The following is a 13,024-nucleotide window of genomic DNA, read 5'->3' as shown; positions in this document are numbered from 1 at the left end:
AGCAGAATTCATCCCTGGGCTTCCCAGTTTAGGGCCAGGGCTTGATTCCAGCTTTCCAGTGTCTGTGTGTATACTTGGCACAGTACAGCCGAGGCCCCGCTGCAAACCCAGCCCTTCTGGTACCAACTGACAGAAAACATTGAAGTATCTTCCTTGACTTTGTAGTCTATTTATGGCTGCCAAGAGGATCCTTTTTATTTAGTGCACACTTTACTAGCTCCTAAAGACCAGTACCCCTGTTGAGGTAGAATCTATAGTCCTGAAAGTTGAGGGGGATTCAAGAGTCTAATGCACTCAAAAGACCTTTATTTTGTCAGGTAAGACAAAAGGCCTCCTGGCCAGTGAACATCCCACTCACCCCAGCCTTTTGCTGAGACTGAGAAAAGCTGTACCAAGGAGTTGGTCCAAGGGTGATGCTAGCTTAGAAACGGAGGAACCGCTATTGGCTCCTGCAGTGTTTATCCTCCCTCTAAACCCTGCACAGTATTTATCTGCTCTCCAATGCTTTGTGCAGTCTGGCTTTAAATGCCTCGAGCATTGAAGCTCCTTGATTTTAGACAGACCAACAAGCCAGCAATTAGGAAACACTTTGCCAAAAGCCAGCTTACATATTGCTTTTGCCTCATTTTTATCATCTTGCTGCTCTTGTTCAAATTGTTTATCCCTCAAGGATTTTTTTTTTTTTTTAAATGCTTTCTTTTTTCTCGTCAGAGTGGGATTCAGCTTCCCAATGACTACTGGACCTTAGCTTAGCATTTGGGAAACTTAACAGAAAAAACACCCAATAATGTTTTACGGTTATCAGTAAAACTTCTAATGCTTCATTTTAGTCATTCTTCAAAAAAAGTGCAAGAAATGATCTTTCCAAACCTCTCGCCAAGTCTGCTGGCCAGATTTATTTATACATGATCCCAAAATCCTGAAATCATAGTAGTTCCAGGAAAAAAGGGAAAAAAAAAATGAAAAGAAATGCACTTCATGGAATCTTCAGTTGGTTAAGTCCACATCTATTTCTGCTTGATATTCAAAGCCAGTTTGAGCTCCCTGACCATCATCATTCTCCGTTTATTAGACTTGTTTATGTAATTTCTAAAAATAGAGAGGAACTATATTTTTGTTACATTAGAACATGAGTTTTTCTTAAAGACTGGGATGTTAAGGAAAGAAGCCACTAGGGGAAAAGGCAGGAAAAAGTTAAGAACATTTCCTTCAGCCAGCTTCTAAAACACAGTGTGCATTTCCTCTCCACATGAGTTGGAGAACAGTTTTGGAAAACCGTTGTTTCTCACACACTTTCATCTCATGGCTGGTTTCAGAGACAAGTATTCACAGCTGCATGAAACAACTGAGAATCTATTTGAAATTATTATTCTTTTCTTGATCTATAAGAATCTGGAGTGCTTACATATGGCTCCTTTTGTCCTTTCAGTCCCATTCCTGTTACCAGCCTGCTGGCTTTGTGCGGGACTGCCCATGTCTCACCCATAGGGCTTCCCCCCCACCCCAGATGCAAAGCTGGCAGGCAACCACATCCCTACCATTTGCTCTTGCAGAAGGGTCCTGAAGACTTTGTAGTTATAGCCAAGTCATCCTGCTCTCTTCAGCTATCTGTCAGCTACATGGACACTAATAGCAACTCAGAGTCTACAGCACTACGATCCATTGGTACCAAAATTGTTTCCATTTTCCACTCCTCTATTTGCTGGACACAACAGACTACCTGTAATTATGTTTGCTTTAAATCCAAGCAGAACCAAATTTCACACATGCTTTCCTACCAAGGTACTCTGTATTTAGGAATGTACATGGCAGTTTCCCTCCTGAGGATTAAGAGCTTTGAAAACATAATTAAGCTTCACCATTCCTGAAACTGGTAAATGTTGCAACATCTTTTTTCAAGACATGCAAGCTGAGGTTCATCAGCTGGTTCAAGATTATACATTTCCATGGCAGAGGTGAGAAAACCTCTGAGACTGAGTTAGAGCCTCGTTTCTGCTGCCTGTGAGCCATAAGGCACTTATGAACAGCCCCACTTTTCTCCTTGCCTCTATCCTAGCAGGGCTCAGTGAAAAATACCATCTTATCTTTCTTGGCCTTGTGTCTTGCATCTGTAGACACCACAAATTATACCTATCAACCCTTGGAAATACAAGTTACTCCTATTTCAGAAACATGTTCTTTTCCTGATGACTGTTCACTTGGGGCTGTCAATGATGTCCCCTGCTGTGTATGATGTGCAGGTGGGAGGGTTGGCCATGTCAGACACCAGCTGCCCCATCCTGACCCCCTGCACCAAGAGAAGGCAAGGCACTAAACAGTGTTCACAAGAGTATCTGAATTAGGCCCTGAATGAGTGCCAAACACTCGAGACCTGAATATGAATGGACTAACCTCAAGGAAAACTCATGTGTCAAACTCAGCTATGCTTCCCATAATAAACATGAACTCACAGGTCCTCCAACAGGTCAGATCAGGTATCAATATAAGCGTAACAGGTGGCACTAAGATGAATTACCTTGCTTCTTAAACACACATCTCCCAGTAAGAAACTACACCACCTTACACAACACTAGGAATAGAATTAACAACCCAGCAGTATGTTCCGCATGTGGTACTTACAGACAGGAGGGGTAAAAATCCACCACTAGGGGGAAAAAAAAAAAAAAAAAAAAAAAAATCCCATGCCTCGTTTGCCCCACAAATGACTTTTCTGTGTAACACCAGCCTTCATGCTCTTCCTACTATTCCCACCCACCCAGGAGTCCTGAAGGCTGTGTGATGGTGTGATGGGAGCACAGAACTGGACTGGGTGAAACGGCCTGACTTACTCCAGCATACAATAGCTGCTTCTTCTCATCTTGGTAATTTATCCTATCTTCCACCTAAAGCACCTCCAGGACCCTACAAGTGCACACGTGCAAGAGAATAAAGATATCTGTCATGAAATCTGCAGGCACAGCATTTACCAGGTGGGGTGTGAACAATTGCCAGACGGCACTAGAGACCTTTATTTGTCTTCTGGAGAAGTACCTTCCGAGTGCCAGCAGAAGGGCACATAGTTGATCTAAGTTTGCCAGGTCAGTTTTTAGCACAAGCTGCTCCCATTTGCCTCCTTCTCCCCGTTCAGCGCGTCTTCCCTTCCTGGCACGCAGCAGCCTTGAAAGGAAAGTTACTGTGCCCACGAAGGGCTTGGCACTGCACTAATGTACATTGACAGTGTGTTTTCTTCCCTGGCGCCCAGCCACGCTAAAATCCCCTTTCTGAGTCACTCCCAGTGAGAAAACCAACACCGGCATTCTGCTCTGTTGAAATGGTAACGCTGAGAGAGCAAACATAAAAGGAGCTGCCTATCAGAAGGGGCCAGGGATGAGCCGATGTCTGGAAGCATTGGAGGCAAGGGGAGGGAATTCCTATAAATGCAGTGTAACACTGATAAAGCGGAAGAAAAAAAAGTAGTAAAGGATGCTGGAAAAATACCACTTGGCAGAGCAGATGATACACACTTCCGTCAGTGACCTATAGCGAAAGTCAAGCCTCACAGGCCAGATTCTCACTTTCTACTTTTCCTCTTATTATTTTTATTGCCATAACATTTCTCACAGACCTTGGGGCCGGTTTTGCCCTGCTCTGTACAAATGTGGCAGATGCCATCTTGGCAAGTACTAGGGTTGAAACAGGGACCAGCAGAGCAATAAAAGCAGGATTCTCTGCAGCGTGAGGTGGAAAGCCAGGCCAGCCAGCTGGGAACTATAACAGACCAATATCCTCTGCAGATCGGGCACAGATGTGGACATGTAACCACAGGCCAGTGTGTTACACAAACACATCATGTGGACAAACCATGCCTCGAATACTTACAGCCTAAGCAGGCAACAGAAGAATGGGACAAGCAAAAGATTGCTAGCTGAGGGGAGAAACGAGTCTCTAGTTTTCTTGAGAGTGAGACCAGAGCATGGAAGTTAATATAGATCTCTCAATTACTAGAGAAGAGTAATTCACAAAACTGCACTTCATCTAACAGAGTCTTTGCATTTGTGTATGCAGGATCCAGAAATGGAGAGGAACCTGAGGTGACATTTTCTCAGTAACCTAGTTCCCCTCGGGCTGCTTGGCCAGAGTTATTGAAGTTATTAGTTACTTTCCGCTGAAATGAAACAGGTGGAGGGGAGTAAGTCAGAGGCTTGCTTGGCTAAAGGTAACCTGTCTTCTGCCTTGGAAAAAAAAAAGGAGAGCAAATGTCAGCAGGGCTCCATTCAAGCACTCCAATGACTAAGTCCTCTCAGAAACCTTTAAGCACAGCCTCTAATACATGTGTCTGAAGGCAGAAACATGGCAGCGCATATAAGTCATAGGTCACTGTACAGAGCCACCTTACTTCGAGCCAGATACTAATAACGAGAGCATCTCAGGCGTGTTTGGGACCGTTTACAGAATCACCAGCTGGCAATTCCTTCCCAACCTTTCCTCACAGCAAAGGCATAAAAAGCAAATATATAATCAGGTAACTGATTACATTTACTGCATACTTGAAAGCAATCCTACGCTCCAGGCTGCTAAAAGCTAAGTTGAAGAGCAGATGTCTGTTTTCAAAGCCCTCTCTGACCAGGTAGTAATTAGATGCTAGAGAGGGTCCTTGGTTATGCCTGTAAGCCATTTCTCTCAGCCCCTCCTCCAATTCCTGTAGCCCCCAAAGTTGCTTCTAGCAGCCCCAGTTGCTTTTCTTTCTCTAGAGATGCCTTGTTTCCCCCTCATCCTACTCCAACAACTCCTGAGCCTCCTCTTCTGCACATCACCAATATTTGATCAGTGCTGGATGTGTCAGCTTTAGCACACTAACATTCTTCTAAGAGGATGAACAGAGGCATTGATACCATAGAAGCATCAAGACATGCTATAGTGGGAAGCAGGAGGAACAGCTGCCTGAGGAATCATCATGACCTCTTACAGCACTTGTACCATCAAGTAGTTGCTTGATAAACAGGTAGTCATTAAGGTGCTTGAAACCATGGCTGTACTAAAACATGAGAGTCTGGATGCATTCCTCCTTCTTCCCTTTCAGATACTCTAAATCAAGAGGTGCCTTACTTTTAAGACTTAAAATGCACTCTGAAACTCTGGACTTGAACAGATGTAGCCATCCAAAGTTATTGCATTAGAGATGGAGGAAAAACTGCTAGCATATCATAGCCTTGCAAGGAGAAAAGGCAGATGAACTAACCTATTTCCATAACTGCACAGTGTTGTGTGCTATACACTAAACAATATATAATCCATACACCAAGCCAATATACAATCTCATACACAATAAACCAGGATGCCCACAGGATTAAGTATAACTTGGTGGTTTTAGGCAGATACTTCAGTCCACACCCTTCTGAGAAGCAGTAACGAGTGGGATCAGTAAACATATGAGCAGACATTGAATGACTTCAAACACCCAGGAATAGCACAGGAGACTAAACCTTTATCATGTGGCAGCCACCATGGAATGGGATGTATAAATAAAACTAAATGAAAATGGAGATTGCACACAAGGCAATAGAGCTCAGCATCTCCCAAGATCAGGTCTCATACTGGGCATTGGAGATATGACCACAATACCACTAGTAGCTGTCCCCAAAGCAGTCAGCCTCATCCTGTCTCCTGACACTATTTCCTGACAAGAGCATCTCCCCTTGTGCACATCCATGCTGAAATGCATCTGTACAACACAGGTGTGCAGCACCAGCCCACACAGGCCCTCACAACCAGTTTGTTAACAGTTGCACCCATAGAATTTCTTTTGGAAGGGGAATGAAGCAGAAAGAGTCAGCACTCACCAAATCAGGATTAACCAAAACTGCTCAGTCTATATAAAAAGTGCAAGAGGAAAGCATACTTCTGATGCATAGTACAAGGCTTCACAGCACTTCAAATTACAGTAAGAGCCTTCTATAGCCAAGCTACATAAAGGAGTCATCAGGTATTCCTAGAAGCAGAGTTGGGGTCCAGAAAGATGGAGTTATCTCCAAATCTTATGGCTAAAGGACCCTTACTCGAGCTCTGCACTGTGTGGATATTTTCTTGGCTTCCCCTCCTTCCCCCAGCATAGACAGACCAACTTAGACTACCCTGTATGATTGCTCTGGGACAAAGCCTTTGGTTTTTCCAAAACATGGCTTCAGATTTAAGAGATGTATATATGTACATGTGTATATCTGTACATAAATGCCTGTATGTGCATGCACACACACTCGTGCACATACACACACACAATGCTCAGGACCAGTCCTGTTGAGTCAATGCAGAAACACCACTAGAGTCCGGTCGGTGCTTCTGCAAAGCCCAAATCATGGACTGGGGCACAACTGTAGCTGAGATGAATCAGCACAGAGATGACTTTTTCACCACCTGAGGATTTAACACTAAGTGCGTCTCTGTGCTTGTTTAAAACAAACTGAAAAGACAAGTTACAGCTCCTAGGAAAAAAGCACATACTTGTTTAAAGACATAGCAGTCACCTCCTCACGCTAACAGCAGGACCAGGTGCTGGAGTGGTATCACTACCCTTGAACTTATCCTTGCATGAGTCATCTGAGATAGTTGAAGCTGACAGGTTGTTTAAAATCACTGCCCATGGATTACATTCAAAGGGAGCTTTAAAATATTTTCTAATTATTTTTGCTTCCACTCTACCGAACATTGTTAATCAAGAGCTATTTCCAAAACACGCTATATTGTAGCGGTGCTATACTCCACAGGAGATGCACCACTTGGGTTGGACACCTTCCAGCTCAAACTGTCAGATGACCAAGCTGTTCTCATTCTAAGAATAAGGTGCTCCTTATGGGCAGGGAATTTATATTTTTTCTTTATTTACACAAAAGCCAAAGGGGAATGCATGGCTGTGGGGAAATCAAGCTGCCTAGCTTGATTTTGCATTTTGATGTCCATTCATTACCAGTAATATAGGCAAGACTTTTCTTCATTTATTCCTTGTTTCATTTCCCAGGGTATTATTTCTTCATGCTGCGCATAAAGACCTGGCCTGTACTCTGCCCATGCGGGCATGACGACATGCAACACTTAGCCTCTTCCTGTGAGTGCAGTAGGAGGAAATTGGAATGAATTTTGCAGCTCCAAAGTCTTGGGATCCAGCTCCAAGTCTTGCATTGATCGTTGGGCTTGGCTAGTACTGCGAGATACACGGCAGTGTCTGTTTGCAGAGATTTCACACTTCTCCTGGTTTTCCTCTACTTTGCATTCCTAATGTTTTTTTTTATATCCAAAGCTCAGTATGGGGGAAAACACAAATACAACACAGAACAAACCTCAGTGCTTCAAACAGAGTTACCTGAAAGTATCCCAGCAAGTGCAAAAATCAGAACAAGTCCTAAAGGAAAAAACAAACAAAAAAAATTCGAGGTTGTCTAAAAAGTGACCCTTTTCTCTTTGGAACGTTTCTGAGCTTCAGATTCCTTTTTGTGACCTCCCTAATTTAGAATTGGTACAACATGTTAAGTTATCCATGTTTCATTGTTTGGAGGTTTCATCCTAAAGAAATGTTGGAAAATTTTTTGAGAAAACCTTCACCATACATTGCTAGTTTACATTAGAATTGTTATCAGTGTGTAGAGACTGTATATAAATAGATCAAAATTACTCATTAAAATAATTTCAGTAAAAACAGCACAAGATAAATTTACTCCAAGAAGTTCTAAAAATCAATCGGTTTTAAAATAGTTTATTTTCTAAGCCTCCAAACTGCTTTTACCAAAATAAAATCTTTAAAATTAATCTTTCCTCAGAAGCTTTGAAAAAATTTTATTAAGAATTTCAAAAGCCCTAAGTTTCCTTTTTTTAAAAAAAAAAAAAAGTAGTAAAACTTCTGTTAGTTAACTAGGCCATCAAGCAGCAGCTCTGAATCTGATGAAAACAGGTCCAAGACACTAAGTGTATTCTTAGATCTGGATTCTTCCAGAGCTCAGTTTTCCCTTCACAGCCACACATACTTTCCTGATCACCAAAGTAGGTGCAGAGATCCGCAGTTCACCAAAGAAATTCACATCTTGATCCTGAAGATCATGAACTGTTCCAATCTGGAGTGTTTGTTCAGTTTTACAACTATTTTTATTGATTTAAAGAGTGTTTTCACACTGCCTCTCCTCCCAGGCATGTTTAAACAAGCAGCAGCGTGCAGTGCCAGAACTCAACAGAAACATGTTCTATAGACAAGTAAACAAAATACCCAATGGCTTTAGCTACCCACACCGCAAAGGGATTTTGAGCAAGTCACTTCAAATTATGTTTCGGTCTCTGGACACAAAGCAGAGTTAGTTTAGAGTTCTTCGGCTGTGTTTTGGGTTGTGTTTTTTTATTGTTTTGTTTTTTAAGCCATTGGCTGGCCCACACTCCCCAAAGATGTGGTCTATTCATTCTGTTCCAGCTTAAAGACTCAAACTGGACTTGATTTCAGTAAGAACTGCGTGGTATGTAATGTGGTTATAATTTAGCCTGAAAACACAGGGAGTCATCTCTACCATGCGTGGCTTGCGTGCCCTGTGACTGCAGGCTCAACCAGCCAGCCACCCGAACGACCAGTCTAAATAGGCTGGTTTCGATAGGCCTTAACGAACCACACCACTGGTCCGAGAGCTGTGTCACAGCAGAGGAGGTGGGAACCACGGCCCTAAGGACGGCGAGCAGTCCGGTCACACTGTAGTCAGGTTAAAAAAGAAAACTCAGAAAGAAAACCAGCAGCTTTCCCCGAGAGCCGAGGTTAGCCTTCGCCACAAAGCTGTTGGCAGCGGCACGGGGTGACACACCACCTCCTCCCGCGCGGAGCCGGGGCCAGCCCGCAGCAAGCGGCCGCCTCCGCGGCAGGACCAGGCAGCTGGCTCCCGCTGCCATGTTTATCCATCCCCCGGACACGCCAGCAGTAAATTTCCTGTTGTGCGACGGTGCAGACAAGAGGGAGGAGAGCGACCCACACGTGGCTCTAGCAGAGATCACGGCTTTGTCAGCAAGAGCTGAAAATACCAGCTAGCTGGCACGGCTTCAGAGATACAGCCTCCCCGCTTTGCCCTTTCCTCCACAAGCACCTTTCCCGAGTCATATATTAGCACAAGGGGCTCCACTGTATCCATCTATAAACTCTTCCTGCAAGACGCGCGCATCTTGACCTGGGATGGGCTATTTCCCCCATTACTGGCATTTCTCCTTGCTTTTCGTCGATGTTAGAATGATCCTTTCAAAATTTCTTTTCTTAAAAATGGATTCTGAGTCTTGAAATGACTCTGTCAGAGTCCACTCCCTTCTGCATCACCAGCACCCCAGAGAGCACGAAGTACACGCAGGCCATAGCGCATTACCTGCAAGGAACGCGACTGTAGCTTTCTCAGCAATAGCCTGCAAGCTTCCTCTCACACTTTAGTTCTAATAACCCAGCGCAAGAGCTGAAAGGAGACTTCATTTCACTACTCGCCAGCGCAGCTGATGAACTAGCTTTACGCTAACACAACTGTGATTCTGGGCTCCCCAAGGCTGAAGGCCTCGGCTGCTACTGAATCTGCTCTAGAACAGCAATTGCAATCTCAGCTCCACGGTGGAATATGCTGGCAAGGAAGGAGGCAAAACGAGGACAACCTGTATCTAGTTCTCCAGCACAACTACTGGCAACACCACGACAGGCTGCTGTGGACACCTCCCTACTGCTGCTGTCAAAAAATTTTTGCTAGCAGGCACTGCCTGTGTTTCGTGTTGAAGAAAACAAGCCTGCTCCAAACCTGGAGGACCTTTCCCGCCCACCCCTTTCATTCTTTTCTCTGTGCTCACATCTCCCCCCTGCAGGAATATTTACTGTTCTGACATCAACTTGCATCAAGAGCCAGGAGGCATCTGACAGCATTTCATCAGTGACAGACAGCACAGCCTTCTCATCTGGTCCCTATTTTGTGAAACACAACTCTTTACTTGAAGCAGATGACCACAAGATCAGCATTTAGAACCTAAGTGCCACATTAGATGGGAACATTAGGATCTTCTGCTGCGTAAGATTTTGGCATCCCCTCACTTTTATGGTTAAGAACTGTTGACATCATAAAATAAAACCTAGAGCTGAGGTTCAAGGTGTTTATTATGCTGAGGAAAAGAATTGCATGGCGTGGGAAGTTCCCAATACAAATAACTATGACCGTCATTTTGAGCCACGGCCACACTGTGTTCCATATTTGCAGTTTGGGCTTGCATAGATTTTGTTAAATGACAGCATGTCCATCAAAACCCACCGCACTGTGTGCAGCAGTGATATTGAGGGGACTCACATTAGGTGTACTGGATTCAGAGTCCTATAGCAAGCTCATGAGTGTCACTGGAGCTAACATGATAAAGGAAAAAGTGATACAGCACCATAACAGAGCATTTGAGGAGCTGGGCAATCGTTAAAGGAGGACAGAGATGACTGGAAAATAAAAAGTCACCAAAGGACAGCATTTCAGTGGGCTTTCCCTGCAGCCCCTCAAGCTTTTTTGGCATTTTTCAAGCAGCACCAAAACATATTAAAATTATTTTTAAAGGTATTACTACTTCTAATAGTTTCTTTATGGCCAAAACCAACAACATATTTGCCTCCTTCCTAAGGTGTTTGCACTTTATCACCGCACTGACACTTTTCAGATGAACTGGCTTTTTATTGTGGAGCTACTCTAGGGCACACAGTATTTTGTTGACTAAGAGTTGCTGCACACAGAGGTTTATTACTGTAGGGCTGCTCCTAAGTACCTGGTTTTAAAAAAAGCAGATGGGTTATATTTTTGAAGGGAGGCAAAAATACTATTAGAGCTTGGAAGTTCAAAATAAGCCACATTAAGAGTGGTTTGAATATGAGCACCAGGTATTTACTTTTAGGGTCCACAGTTATTTCAGTGTGGCACTTTTATTGCAGCCAACAGATAGGAAAACAAGGTATTTGGAGCCTAACTAACCTTCTACATGTCAGTAATACACTGACATGAAATGCCAAATTTGAGGTCTTTTGTAAATAGTCCCGTTTAAGCCCCCCCTCCCTAGTCTATAAACTCTTGCCCCCATCTGCCTAAAAGTACAAAACTTACTCAGGTTTAATGGTGCCACTCACAGTAGTAAAGTTGCATGGTGTTCAAGTTCCAGATCTTGCAAAGACTTTTACTGATTCGTTTCACTTCCACCTGAAAATGACCACAGCTGGGCAAATAGCTAAGTTTTCAGTTCAGTGCAAAACTGAAAAATCCAGGAAATTCAGCTTGCATTGCCTCAAAAGATTTTTTTTTTTTAATAGAAATTGTTTAACAACTTCTTAAAGCCAGAAATGTCTCTGACTTCCAAAAGTTCTCTCTTCAGGTTATTTAACCATATTGAAAGCTTGTTGGATTTTTTGGGGGGGTGGGGAGGAGATACGTAGCAGGAAGGAGGGACTGTTTGTTCTTTATTCTAAATTTAGAACAATTCCTCACTGAATTTCAAAAATGTCAAGATGTTTTGGCATTTCTGTAGTATTTTATTCTGAAAACACTGAAACAGAACATTTAGACTTTTTAAAGTAATGGCTGTTTTCAGCAGAAACAATTTGTAAACAACAACCTGAAAACTTCAGACACAGGGAATGGAAGAGTTGAACAGAGACTTTCTTATTCCCTGGAAGACTGCCCGCCCCACCCCCACAAAAAACCCCAAACCTAAACCCAAAAGCTCAGTATTTAAGCATATGAATACACATGTTACACCTTTAAAAATTTGAAGCCTAAGGACTTGTAGAATCAAGCTATATGTGAATCTAATCTGTAGATTAATTATTATTGACATCCAAGCATCTCACAGTACAGGCATTCCCAGATAATTATTGCATCCACGGTGTCATTTGAGATGTCTGTGGAAAAAATAAATCCCATCCCGATGAAAGACAAAGCAGTATGGCTTCCCCTCATGAGTTTTATGCAAATAAAAGCAGAAAAACATTTTTCACACGCCAACCATTTGAAAGCTTCTATTCACACTGTGAAAATGGTGCCATTCCGTAGGCAACAAACACCCCCATGTTTTTGCCATCCATCATCTTTTCTCTTGTAATATTGCAGTTAATGACCAAATCAGCAACTTTCTAACCTCACAACTCTGCAGTTCTCTATAGTAGAAACCCCTAGATCAAGGGTCTAAACAGACGATACGCACCATCTGCTACATCCAGCTAACAGAATATTTTAATTAGCGGTGCATACTGCATTATCCCACTTGCTCACAAGTCCTGGTAACTCCATGTGCAAATTAAGCATCTAACCGCACTAAACCTGCATCACACTGCTCTCTGTAGAGAGAGGAGTGTTTCACAAAGCTAAGGACATGGTGGAAATGGATGAGTTGTGGAGTCTACTGGGAGTCCTTCTCCCACTTTTACCACCATCCATCTCTAACAAACTGACCTGAGCATACCTCTGTTTTATATCTGTAACCAAAGCCCACCACTCCCCTTCTCCTCAAATAAGAGAAAGTGACCCCACCTGTGTCTGGGGACCTAAGCATTACACTTACTTCACTCCAGGTATTTTAGTTACTTCACTCCCCAGGAAGTAGATGCAGAAGACATCAACCAAGCCACCTGCCTACATCTCATAGTCCAGCAAACAAGACACTCCCCAGCGGCACAAGAGCAGCAATACAGGAGCCTGACCACTTCTTTCTACAGAAATAACTACAGCAAAGGAAGCAACTCTAACCTTCTGCCACACCATCCTGCCAGCACACCTGAACTTTAGCCTTCAAGGTTTCCCTCATCCCCAGCCATTCTGCCGAGGCTGCCAATAAGGGGAACAATTAGTGTCAGCTATTATGGGAGGATCTGTGGTGCTGACATATGACCCCACGGAAACTGGACTGTGCCCAACATTTCTATTTCCACAGGCCATTAAACAGCTGTCGAAGAGTTTTGACCTATAACTCCTCCTATCCCATCCCACACAAATTCCAATTTGGTGACAAAATGTGAAAGGCTCTAGGTACTTACAGCCACCCAGGT

Source organism: Aquila chrysaetos, chromosome 20 (genome assembly GCF_900496995.4).
Source record: "Aquila chrysaetos chrysaetos chromosome 20, bAquChr1.4, whole genome shotgun sequence".
NCBI lineage: Eukaryota > Metazoa > Chordata > Aves > Accipitriformes > Accipitridae > Aquila > Aquila chrysaetos.
This window is presented reverse-complemented; position numbering follows the sequence as displayed.